Here is a 13,503-nt window from a genome sequence, read left to right on the forward strand (position 1 = left end):
AGCTTGGACATACTCTCCCACAAATTCACACACCATCTGTGGGAAGAGTGAACACACCTCGGGAACACTAGTGACTACATATGGTTGAACATGCATATGGGATGCAACTCCCACATTTAACTCTGCAGATGTCTTCTGGTGACATCACATTACTATCTGCTGGTCCTGACTGCTTTCTTCTGTCACCTACTGGGCTTCAACTGGAGTCCTAAACACCTTTGTAATGTCTTTGTAATATGAGGGAAAATGGACTCTGCATTCTTTCTTTTAGCTTAAAGTGCAGAAATGAAGCTTCTGGTTTTTTTTAGAGAAGTAGAGAACTCACTCATGCAGTCATGCTAAAGAAAAATAATTTTCTCTGCAGAAGGAGAGGGAGGTTTGTTAAGCTTCCAGACTCTTTCCCTATAGGGACCAAACCCTTATAATACAGAACAGCATACAACATTTAGCCTATCTTTGAACTTATTTCCCCCTGCTGGCAGTATCACTTTCTCTGTCCCAGTTCTCTATTTGATTTAAGATTCATGAGTTTTCATGTTTCTTGCTTAAATCCTTATAGGTATCCTATGCCTCCCAAGATCCATTTCAAGGGGTTCCACCAAAGAAACTTCACCACAATTTCCCCCAACCAAGCAAGATCTTTGAGTCTTTCCAAGCAAACGGATGGGAGAATGAAGGCAAGGGCCAAAGAAACTGGCTAGGTGAGGCTGCTGTAAGATTATATTATCTCATCTCAAGTTCTTTGTTCCAGATTTTTCCTCTTTACATGCAAATGTGACTGGACACTTTTCACCCCACCCAATAGATGGCCCAGTGGAAAGTCGATCTGTACTGTACTTTCACATGTTCTCCCCCATTAGAATGCAAACTCCTTGTCAGTAGGGATCATTTCATTTATTATATTTGAATTTCCAGTGCTTTGCACAGTACCTGGCACAATTAGTGTTTAATGAATGCTTATTGATAAGTTCTTGATGAGAGGCAGAATGATAAAAGAAAAAGAACACCTATGTTAGAATTCAAGAGCCTGATTTCAGATGCTGAGTCTATAAAATTTCTAGCTTCTCTGGTCCTTAATTTTCTCATCTTCTAAATTAAGAGTTTAGATGAAATATTCACTTACGGTCCCTTCCTAATCCAGTCTGTGGTCATGGGATTCTTTTTTTTCTTCTTTTTAAAAATTTAACTTCAGTTTTCAACATTTACTTTTATAAGATTTTGAGTTCCAAATTTTTTCCCCTCCCCAAGATGGTTTACGATCTGATATAGGCTATACATGTACAGTCATATTAAACATATTTCCACATTAGTCATGTTGTGAAAGAAGAATTGGAACAAAAGGGGAAAACCAAGAGAGAGAAAATAGTATGCTTTAGTCTGCATTCAGACTCCACAGTTCTTTCTCTGGATGTGGTCTTTTCCTTCATGAGTCTTTTGTAATTGCCTTGAATCATTGTGTTGCTGAGAAGAATTTAAACTATCAAAGCTGATCTTCGCACAATATTGCTGTTACTGTGTACAATGTTCTTCTGATTTTGCGCACTTCAGTCAGCATCAGTGCATGTAGGTCTTTCCAAGTTTTTCTGAAATCCATCTGCTCATCATTTCTTATAGAACAATAGTATTCCATTACATTCATATACCACAACTTGTTCAGCCATTTCCCAATTGATGGTCATCCCCTCAATTTCCAGTTTTTTTGCCACCACAAAAAGAGCTACTATAAATATTTTTTTACATGTGGATCCTTTTCCCTTTTTCATGGTCTCTTTGGGATATAGACCTAAAGAGATCATAAAAGAGAGAAAAGGACCCACATGTGGTAGTGGGTATTGCTGGATCAAAGAGAATGTGCAGTTTTATAGCCCTTTGGGTATAGTTGGTCATAAGATTCTTAGTAGGTTAGTGGAGGTGGGGGGAGGAGACATACACAATCTGGAGATTATAGGAAAAAAAAAACCTTCATCGTACAATGAGGAGAATAGATCTGTTGTCCCAGCTCAGAGACAAGAAACAATTATAGTTATCCCATGAAGCATTGAGATGGAGCACCTTGGAGGAAGAAGACCCAAGTTCAGGCCCCTTCCCAGCTTCTCACTAGCTTGTTGACATTTGTCAAGTCATTAAATCTCTCTAAGCTTCAGTTTTCTTCTTTGTGAAATGTAGAGAGAATAATTCCTACCCTGGCACCCATGCTTGGTTGTTTGGATCAAATGAACTGATGATTTTTGTCTTTTTTTTCTGTGATTGATATATGAAATTAATCAAATTAAAGGACTTCTCTTGGATTTCTCTCCTTCCCTCCTTATATCTATTTCCTGGCTTCCTTCAAGTCCCAGCTAAAATTCTGCCTTTTAAGGCTTCTTATAAGAAGCTTCATCTAGTCCTTACTAGTATCTTACCTTTGTTGAATAGGTCCGATTTATTCTATGTATGTCTTGTTTGTATGTAGTTATTTGTTTAGATTGTGAACTCCTTGCAAGAAGGGACTTTTTTTTGCCTTTGTATCTCCAGTACATAGCACAGTGCCCAGCATATAGTAGGTGCTTAATAAAGTCTTCTTAATAAAAAGTGACTTGACCTAAATGCAAAATCAGTGATTTATTCATTCAATAAACATTAGTTGAGAGGATTTACTGAATGTTAAGAGAGAAGAGAGGAGAATAATAATGATATTAACTCGAATTTACATATGTAGAACACTCTTTTGGGCTACCCACTCTCAAATGGAATTCAAAGATTGTGTCCAAGCAGTAGGTGGCTTTCCCTGGATTCAAGGTTCCCTGTCCACACTGGCAAAACTGTTATTATTCATGGGTCCCTAGAAGTGTATTTACCTTTCATAGACAGAATTAGCACAAAGCAAAGGCTTTCAGTGAGATGGCATTGTAAGAACAATTATCAACAAAATATTCCTTGCATAAGACTGGGAAAAACTCTCCCACAACTATGCACATCATTGGTGGGAAGAATGGGTCCTATAGAGTACACTAGTACAGAGACGCACGCATAGAAAACAGATACAGTGCAGCCATCTCACACTTCTAGCATTGCAAGGCTCCAATGTCCTTTCTCCTACTATATTATTCTCATGTTCTCCCCAAGAAGTTGGAGCATCTTGGCTGGGCAAGTCATTGTTGGACTCTGTGTATTTATTCCTCTCTGAAACTCAAGTCCAAGTGATGAGCTCACATGCTGAGCTGTTTCCTGTCTTAACTGCTGAACCTGTACCAGGCTCTGGATGTAGTTATACCTTCCACATAATGAGGGCTGGGGGGATGGAGGATTTAGGGGTGTGCCACTCCTCCTTACAATCTGGAAAAAACACATAACATTTTTTGACCTCTCTTTGCATCAGAGAAGTCAGAATTATTTTGGTATTAGAAGATAAAATATATTGATGCTATACAATTCTATACATATATTTTATGCATTTCTAAGCTTCTAAACTTTTTCTATATTGTCTGCTTGCCTTTTTGTATTGTCTGCAACTTCTGCAAAATTCCCCCAAAACTTCCACTTAATTTCTTATGCTGACCTGCAATATATTGAAACCTCAATGAGGAAAGTCAAGATGTGGAAGGGATAACTGTACTATCTTTTTAGGGGTTGAGTAGCTTCACTGCAAAATGACTTGACTAATGCAGGGGGACAGGGGAGAAAGAAATCTATTCCCACCCCGAGTCAAGAAATCATTCCTTCTGATAGTCCAGTTCCTTCTTTGTCTCTGTTTTCTTATCCCAGAGATAACACACAAAACTTTATTATGCTTCTACTAATTTCCTAGAGAGTGTATCATTTTGAAAAGCCACCAGGACGAGAATGATCTTTCAACCATCATTGGATGACTGCCCTCTAATCACATTAATCTTTACTAAATAATTTCTTCCTACTTTGTAAAAGGTAAGAATGTGTAAATCCTTCTTTATACTTTGCTTAAGACCTTAGCACTTGCTATCTGTCTCCGTTACCTGCTCCTTATATTCAGTAATTTTATCCACTGGGCTGGAAGCGTGGGGTGTGGATCATTGATCAGGGATCCTTTGATCAATCTTCTCTCCCTCATGAATTCCGCTTAGGTTTTAAATTTTGAATTTTCTTCCCTTAATATGTAAAGGTCTTTCTCTTGGTCACTTACAGAATTTGTCGTTTGTCATCAGAATTGTCATATTTAACTACTAGATATCTTGGAGTTTGAAGCATGGATTTTTAGGGTTTTTGTTTTCTTGGAGGCAATGTGTAATTCTTTCACTGGACACTTTGCTTTTTGTGCTGATGAATTTTAGGGGTGTGTGTGTGTGTGTGTGTGTGTGTGTGTGTGTGTTATTTCTTACATTATGGCATTCAGGTTTTTTTGAATTGTCATATTCTCCTGGGAGACTTGTGTTCCTTAAGTTGTTTCTACACATACTGTCTTCAAGATTAATGTATGGAAATCATGTTTTCCTTTTTGTTTTGTTGCTTTTTGTTTCTCTTATTCTAGTTTCACCTTCACTTCTGTTCATTTTCATTTATAGTTATTCTCTCATTTTATTTCTTGCTACCATGTATTAAAGGTTTTCTACTCTACCAATTATTTCTTCTGCATAGGTCATAAATTCTGCTTTCACAATTGTTACTTCTCTTTAAACCATTCAGGAATATCCTACTCATGTTCCATGCTCTCTTGGGAATCCTCAGGTTTCTCTTTCTCATCAGATTTCATTTTTCTTTGTTTTACAATATTTGTTCATAATTTATTCATTTGTCCTGGAATTTTTTTTCTGCTCTGAAGGCCATGTTTCCTTCTGTATTTAATATCTTCACTGTTGGTTTATTAACTCATGTTCAGGGTCTTTAACTGAGTTTTCTTCCACTTAAGACCTTTAGAAATTTCATTCTTTTTTTCATTACTTTCTGCTATTCTTCACTTTCTAGCTCCTTCCCCTTTGATTTCAATTTCTTTGGGTGCTAAACCTCAAACCATCTCAGCCTTCTCCTATGTTGGGCAATTAATGTTTCACTGGTCTCAGTTCCTGTCTCAAATGACTACTGGAAGGAGGAGGAAGGGACAGAATTGTTCCCATCTGGATGTTGGGCATTTCTTCCACTGTGTGAAGTATCACACAGAAACACATAGTTCCTGTTCCCATCCCTTCTATTCCTCTGTTCTCAAGATGAACTCTGTCCTAGCTGTGTAGTAAGCTTCTGCCTTTTGTTTTTTTGCTGGCATTGGGAGGAGAGAGGGGTAGATTTGAGTTCAATTGTAAGGCCTATAGATTGGCTAAGTAGCCCTACCCAAAAGGTAGGCTGTGGGGGAGAGGGTGTTGAGTAAGCACCTTAGAGGTTGGGGATTAGCCTTCTGAACTGTTAATTGATTGAATTGTTACCTCATCAGAAGTCGTAGCACCCTAGACTGTGGGGACAGATGAAGCTATTTTATCTCTTGCACATAGTTCCTATGCTACAAAGGTTTGAAAGGTCATACAGATCAGAGAAAATGTCTAGTCTTCTATCTTGTTGGTCACATGACCAGTAATTATTCATAGCAGCCTTGGGGCAGAAGTACATAAGAACTTCATGGCTCACCCACATGGCCCTAGAAAAGAATTGGTAGTCAATGTGTAGTTCCTGCCCCAGTGTTGGACAGGTCATAGCATAAACTATCAACATGTGGAAGCTATGTAGAAGAATGCCTTGTGTCCAAAGGGTGACTCTGTCTGGAGTTCTTCATGAATTCTGCTCCACCAGCTCCAAGTTGGAAAGGCTTCAAATCTGCCCTTCAGACTAGAAAAGAAGAATTTTTTTCAGCAGTGTGATCCTTGAAATTAGGTTTCTAGTAGAATCATTGCACCATTGGACCAGAAGAGGCTTTGAAGCCCATCTAGTACAACTCCAGTGAAGAAACCAAGTGTCTTAGAGGGGATTCAGACCAAGGTCCTGTGGTTCTTTCTACTGTAACACACCTGGGCAGTACCAATTTCTGGAGGCTGCCTTGTAAGTGACCTCCAATAAAGTGATTGGAGATAAGTTTGCTATTGAGAGAAGAAGAATTCTAGCACCTTCATTTTGCAGATGAAGAAATGGGGGCACAGATAAAGGAAGTGATTTGTCCATGGTCACAAAGGCAGTGAGTTATAGGTCAGATTCAAAGCCAGGCCTTCTGACTCCACCATTCTTTCCACTACAGTACAATAATTATGGCTAGCATTTACAGAGCACATTAAGGTTTACAAAGTACTGTGCATGTTATCTCATTTGCTCCTCAGACCCTCCCTGGGAGTAGTTGTTATTACTGTCTCCATTTTACAGATGAAGAAAGTGAGGCAAACAGGTTAAGTGACTTGCCCAGGGTCACACAGCTAGTAAGTGTCTGAGTCATTTTTTTAAATTCAGGTCTTCCTAACTCCAAGTGAACTGTGCCATCTGTGGTAAGAGCAAGGGTGACAACCAGACAAAATGCCATGAGGGTTTAAGGAATGATAGATTATTTTCAGGGACAACTAGGTTGCACACTGGGTAGAGTGCTAGGCCTGGAGTTGGAAAGACCTGAGTTCAAAACCGGCCTCAGACACTTACTAGCTGTGAGACTCTGGGCAAATCACTTAATGCTGTTTGCCTCAGTTTCCTCATCTGTAAAATGAGATGGAGAAGGAAATGGCAAACCTTTTTATCTTTTATCTTATCTTTGCCAAGAAAATCCCAAATGGGGACACAGAGAGTCAGACATGACTGAAAAATGACTTAACAAAATTATTATTTTCACCTGATGGCCAATAGAGTGGTTTAGGGAAGGCTTCATGGAAGAAGGGATTTTTTCTTTCTTTTTTTTTTTTAAAGCAATCGGGGTTAAGTAACTTGCTCTAGGTTACTCGGCCAGGTGTTTCTGGGTGGGTGCTAAGTGTCTGAGCCCAGATTCGATCCCAGGTCATCCCGACACTGGAGCCGGTGCTCTTACTCGCTGTTCTCCCTGGCCGCCCCAGGAAGAAGGGATTTCTAAGCTGGGCATTGAACTTCAATATTCAAGAACGCAGGGAAGGTGAAAGATTTCCATTCCAAGCAACTCAGGGAGAGTGACTAGAAATGAGATGATGGTTTTAGTTATTCATTGTTTTCAAAATTCCTGTGAAAGGGCCAGGAAGAGTAGTAAGATTCTGTGGAGAGAAAAGGAAGAAAGACTACTTAGATTTTTGTCTCCAAAAGATTAATTTTTGCCTTACCTGTCATACTGAATGAGTTAATTCCATCTCTGGACTTTCTTTTGTACCATTCCCTCTGCTTAGGAAATGTTCCCTCTTCCTATCAACAGAAGAAGGGAATTAGAGCTCTAGCCAATGTTGCAGGACCTGGGCTGAAGAAGCCTTGGGTTCTTATCTCTGGGTTTCCACTGCATAATTTGGGGCCCCCACTTACCTTTTCTAGGATTTTGTTTTCTCCTTTGTTTAATGAAAGGATTAGATCAGATAATTTCCTAAACCTCTGCTAACCCTGCTATTCAATGCTTTAAGTGCCTTCCTAGTCTTAATGTTCTATGTTAAAAGCTCTTTGTTCCCTTCAGTTTCTCACATTAAGTGAATGACAAGAGCTGTGCCAACTCCAGAAGGTTGGGTCCCCATCCTGTTCTCAGTGAGGAACTTAGGACGGTCATAAAAGTAAAGATTGCCCTATTCCTAACAAAAAACATGAAGCATCCACTTTTATAAGAAGGGAGCTCGTACATAACTATATAGCATAACATGTATAACCTATACTGAATTGCTTGCCTTCTCAATGTGTGTGGGCGGGGAGGAAAGAAGGGAAAGACTTTGAAACTCAGTGTTTTAAAAACAAATGTTTAAAAAAAATGGATTTTGACATGCAACTGGGATATAAGATATTCAGGCAATGGGGTATAGAAATCTATCTTGCCCTATAAGAAAGTAAGGGGTAAGGGGATAAGTGTGGGGGGTGAGAGAAGGGAGGGCATACTGAGGAAAGGGATAATCAGAATGCATGCCACCTCAGGGGAGAGGGGAAGGGAGAGATGGGGAGAAAATTTGGAACTCAAAATCTTGTGGAAATGAATGCTGAAAACTAAAAATAAATATATTTTTTAAAAGGAGCCTGTAATTCGTTGGACACAAGTCACACTAGGACATAGGATGGATGTTGGGATTACCCAAGTGACTCAAACTTGAAAAAATAAAGAAACCATACTGATGGATGAAACCCTGGGGAAAAGAAAATGAAATAATAAATGGAGAGCAGTACAGAAAATTATGTGATCCTGTATTTAGAGGAAGTGAAGGGTAAATTGCACAGGGTTAAGTGATTTCTCCAGGGTCACAGAGCAATTCGGGGTCTGAGGTAGGATTAGAATGCTGGTCTTCTTGACTTCAAGCCAGTGCTCTGTCCATGATAGTGTGTGGTCTCTCTGGTAATAAACTTATCACCTGGGAAGTTCTGGGGTGTTTTCCAGGGGTTATTATGTGGAGAGGCAAGAGTACTTAGAATGATACTGCCATGGGATCTGCAAAGCCAGCAGTACTTGTGGAATTCTAATGCCCCTGGAATCTAGCTGAGATGGTATCATCTGTATCATCAGCTGCCCTGAAATGTTAGCTGATCTCCATACTGACCATTGACAAGGAATGACTGGTGATTTCCTAATCCCATCCCTCCTTGTGTTGATGGATGATTTGCCTACCCTGTGATGAGGATCGCCCCACCCCAAGATTTATATCCCATCCCTTCAACTATAAAGTTTACAAGGGTCACCTCCATTTGTGTTTGGGATAAGTGGATAATTTTCTATTACTTGATTTAGTTTATTTTGTGTAATCTGTTTTTGTGTCTTAATTAAGTCTTTTACTACTGGATTTATGACTCTTAAGGTAGCTAGGTTGTGCCATGGATAGAATGTTGAGCTTGGAGTCAGGAAGATGTGAGTTCAAATCTAGCCTCAGACACTTACATGTGACCTTGGGCAAGTCACTAAATCCTATTTGCCTCAGTTTCCTCATCTGTAAAATGAACTGAAGAAGGAAATGGTAAACCGCTCCAGTATCTTTGCCAAGAAAACCCCAAATGAGTTCACAAAAAGGTGAACATGATTGAAACAACTGAACAATAATGACTCTTAATACAGTCTGGTAATAGAGATGCTTGCACTGAATACAGATTCAGACAGTGATTTGCATAACTGATTATTCAAAATAGCAAAACTGAACCCAAGAAAAGTAACTGAGAACTCCTGATAGAACTGTCAGAGGCTTCATGGGTCCAGTTGTTATACAATCAAAACCTTGCTTCCACCTCCACCCCCACATATATTAAAGACCATATGGGATGTATTTTTCAGGGTTGCTCTATGTCTGTGTTCTTATTAGAAAAACAATGCCATATTAGATCTGCAATAAAGATACAGGCCCCACTTCCTTGGAGAGCAACCTCCTGAAATGTTAGTCCTCTGTGCTCAACGCCTGCCAAATTTGATTATAGTCACTATGGTTTCGGTAATGAGGTATCCAATTCTTAAATGGGGACTTTACCTTCATTCATTATGAGCAATATTGACTTTACCCTTAAGGAAGGAGCCGGCTTCATTTTTAAAGTCTACTTAAGGTATGGCAAAAATAATTGTGTGGTGTGTATGTGTGTGTGTGCTTTTGACAAGTTGTTTCTATGTATTATGACCATTAAAGACATTAGATGGGTAGGACAATTAATTAAAGGACTGTGATTACATGTTCACTCTTTGAGAATGTTATTCTATTGGATAACTGCTTTGTAGCTACAGGATTTTCTGATTGCCAGTCAGTTAATCAATAAGCATTTATTAAACACCAACTATTTGCCAGGCACTGAGCTAAATGCTAGGGATACAGAAAAAGGTAAAAGACAGTCTCTGCTGTTGATGAGTTCAAAGATTAATTATGGAGACAGCTCCATACAAATAAGCCCTGTGCAGGATAAATTTAGAGATAATAAACAGAGGGAAGGTACCAGCATTAAGAGGGATTAGGGAAGGTTTCTTGTAGAAGGTGAGATTTCAGCAGGGACCTGAAGGGAACCAGGGTAGGCAGGAGGTGGAGATCAGGAAGGAAAGAAGGCCAGGCCTGGAGGGCAGCCAGTGAAAATGCTTGGAGTCTGGAGTTGCATGAGGGAGGAAGAGCAAAAAGAAAAACCAAGGCTTGTACATGGGCACAGAGGCTGGGAGTCAGGTGACCTGTGCTTGTGCCTCAGCTCTAGTGCTTACCATATGTGTGCCCTTGGACACCTCTATAGATCTCAGTTTCTTCATTTGTAAAATGGGGATGATGCTATCTATCTCACAGGGCAATATGGTGAAGAGCACTATGGCCTTGAGATCACATGTGGCCTTCTAGATCCTTACATGTGGCCTTTTGACTGAATCCAAATTTTACGAACAAATCTTATAAAATTACTGTAAAATTTGGATTCAGTTAAAAGGTTGCAATTAAGAATCTAGAGGCCACATGTGGCCTCAAGGCCAAAGGTTCCCAACCCCTGGTCTACAGCATAGAAAATCTATCTCAGAATCTGCCTCTGCTAAATACTGGCCCTGTGACCTCAGCAAATTCCTTCCCTTCTTAGTGCCCTAAAATAGAGGGCATTGTTTTACATTAGTTGAAAATATCCATCACCCACAGATGAAATCACAAATTCGTTCTCCTCACCCTACCAAACAATTCCTCATATTTCCTTGGTGGACAGCTAGGTGGCCCAGTAGGTGGAATGCCAGGCTTGGAGTTGGGAAGATTCATCTTCCTGGGTTCAAATCTGGCCTCAGACACTTACTAGCAATGTGACCTTGGGCAAGTCAATTAACCCTGTTTGCCTCAGTTTCCTCATCTGTAAAATGAGCTGGAGAAGTAAATGGCAAACCACTCCAGTATCCTTGCCAAGAAAACCCCAAATGGAGTCATGGAGAGTCGAACACAACTGAACCAGCAGAACAGCAAATACTTACTTGGTACTTTCACACACCTTCTTTCATTTGATCCTCACAACAACCCTATGAGATAAAGTGTGTAAGTAGTATTATTATCCCCCTTTTGCAGAGAAGGAACGCAAGGCTCAGTGAGGGCCCTCAGATTTGCCCAAAGTCACCCAAGTTTTGGAGCTGGCACTGGAAACGAAGTTTTCTACCTCCAGGTCCTCTTTCCACACTGTTACCCTTGGCAGCCAAGAATCTCAGAGCCAGAAGAGTCATCTAAGATCCCTCAGGTCTACTGATTCGCAAACATTTGGGTCTTGGGACCCCTTTTATACAAAAAAGAGATTTAATCTATATGAATTATATTTATAGATATTCACCACATTAGGAATTAAGCTATCTTTGCATTATTATGAAAATAGATTTGATATCCCAGGCCCCCTGAAAGTGGAGATGTATAGGAAAATCACTAACTCAAGGTCACACAATGAATTGGGGGATAGACATGATCTTAATACCCAGGTCTTCTGGCTCCTTGATCCCAGGTTCTTTCTGCCACGTTTTGATGTAGAACAATAAAATATTACCTAGAAGAGACCTTAGAGACTATTAAGTCCACCCCTCATTTTACAGATATAGAAACTGAGGCACAGAGAGGTTAAATTATTTTCTTAGCATCATACAACTAGTAAGTATCCCAGGTGGGATTTGAACTCAGATTGGAAGTCTGTCTTCTTATCTGCTACAATATATTGCTCTGTGACAACCTAAAAGATCTTGCTTTTCATTTCTTGTCTTCCCAGTTCTCTCTTTATTAAGAAAGCTCCCCAAAGCAGCTCACTCATCATTGCTTCCATTGGCCAGGATGAAGCAGCAGTGAGGATAGCTTTCATCTGCCTAGTTCTTTAAGGCTTACAGAATGTTGCTTTCCTCTCACCAGTCCTATGAAGTAGGCTGTGCAAACATTGTCCCCATTTTACAGCTGATGAAACAAAGCCTCTAAGGCTCCAAAGTAGGCTGCTGCTCTTGCAGCAAAGTAGTCATTTATTTTCAAGTGGTCTTCATGGGGACAATGTAGGCAGGAGACTGACCACTTCTAGGGCTTATGATATCTCAGGAATTTGGAACAGCCTGTAGACTTAATTTAGGACTTAGGGTATAGTAAGAACACTGGACTCAAGGGATCCTTTCTATTAGAAGACCCCTAGTGATAGGAAGCAGACTATCTCTCAAGACAGCCCATGCCTCTTCCCTGCCTCTAATAATTGCTAGAAAGTTCATTTTTTTCTTCCCCCCCTCCACACTGAGAAATCTTCCTTTGTATGATACTCCATTCCCCCTGCTGCCATTGTTGCTAGTTTTGGCCAAGTAGGGCCAAGGAGCTCTTCCATGTGGCAGCCATTTAAATCTGTAAAGACAGCCCTGCCTCCCACATAACAGCCTTGTCATCTTATCCAACCCCCTCATTTTACAGATAAGAAAATGGAGGCCCCCAAAAGATGGAGTGACTCATGCAATGTTGTACAGAGATTTAAGTAGGAAGTAGCAGAGCTGGCCTTCAAGCCTGGGTCATCCAATTCCACATTCAATGTTCTTTCTGCTTGCTACAACAGGCCAATTCTCTGTTCTTATACTTTATTCTTAATTAGAGACTAGGTTACTACTTAGATTGAAAGTGGCAGGGCTACCAATGTCTCCTCTGCCAGGTGTCAGGTGTCTAACTGTATTCTGGTTGGCCATATCCAGTCAGACAATGTGGTATTTTTCACCTTCTCACCTCCTGTGGCCCAGGGATGGGCATGTCACATCTACAGAGGAACAAGAAACTGGGAAACTGCATAACTGTCTTGTCAAGCCAACTCAAGTGAACACCTGAGCTAGACTGTTCACTGCAAAACTCTACCCTCTAATAGCCAGGATTGATTGATTCTTTTATCTGATTTTTCAGATGATGACTCCCAATCAATTCAGAGAAGATGTGATAAGCGCCTACTGCATGCAAGTCGTGATGCCAAATGATAGGGATATAAAAACAAGAAGAAAACAATGTCTGAACTTGGGGACTTTGCAAGTGAAATTGCAAGCACAGGATCTCAGGATGTCAGTTAGAAAAGACCATAGAACATTAAATGTTAGAGCTAGAAGCACATTGTCATCATCATCATCTTAAAAGTCAGCATTTATATAGTGCTTTAGGGTTTTCAAAGTTTTGTCTCATACATATATATGTGTGTGTGTGTGTGTGTACATATGCGTGCATGTATTTTTGTTTTGTTTTGTTATATATGGACACAGATATATCTCTCAAGTGAGATATATGTACAAACATTTGAGCCTCATAACATGCTTTGTGAGGTAGGTGCTATTATTATCCCCTCCTTTATTTTTACAGATGAGGAAACTGAAGTTGGAAAAAAAATCATTTACTTGTCCAGAATCCCACAGCTAGCAAAATATCTCAAGCCGAATTTGAACTCAGGACTTCCTGACTCCATGTTCGGCACTCTTACTCCCTGTGCCAATAGAGAACATCAGATTTAGAGGGTAGTAGCGGCAAGTACCCCAAGCGTTCTCAGGGTTTGCAT

This window comes from Petaurus breviceps, unplaced genomic scaffold, assembly GCF_028583685.1.
Source record: "Petaurus breviceps papuanus isolate PSGF00001 unplaced genomic scaffold, PetGlider_PUasm1.0 140, whole genome shotgun sequence".
Taxonomy (NCBI): Eukaryota; Metazoa; Chordata; class Mammalia; order Diprotodontia; family Petauridae; genus Petaurus; species Petaurus breviceps.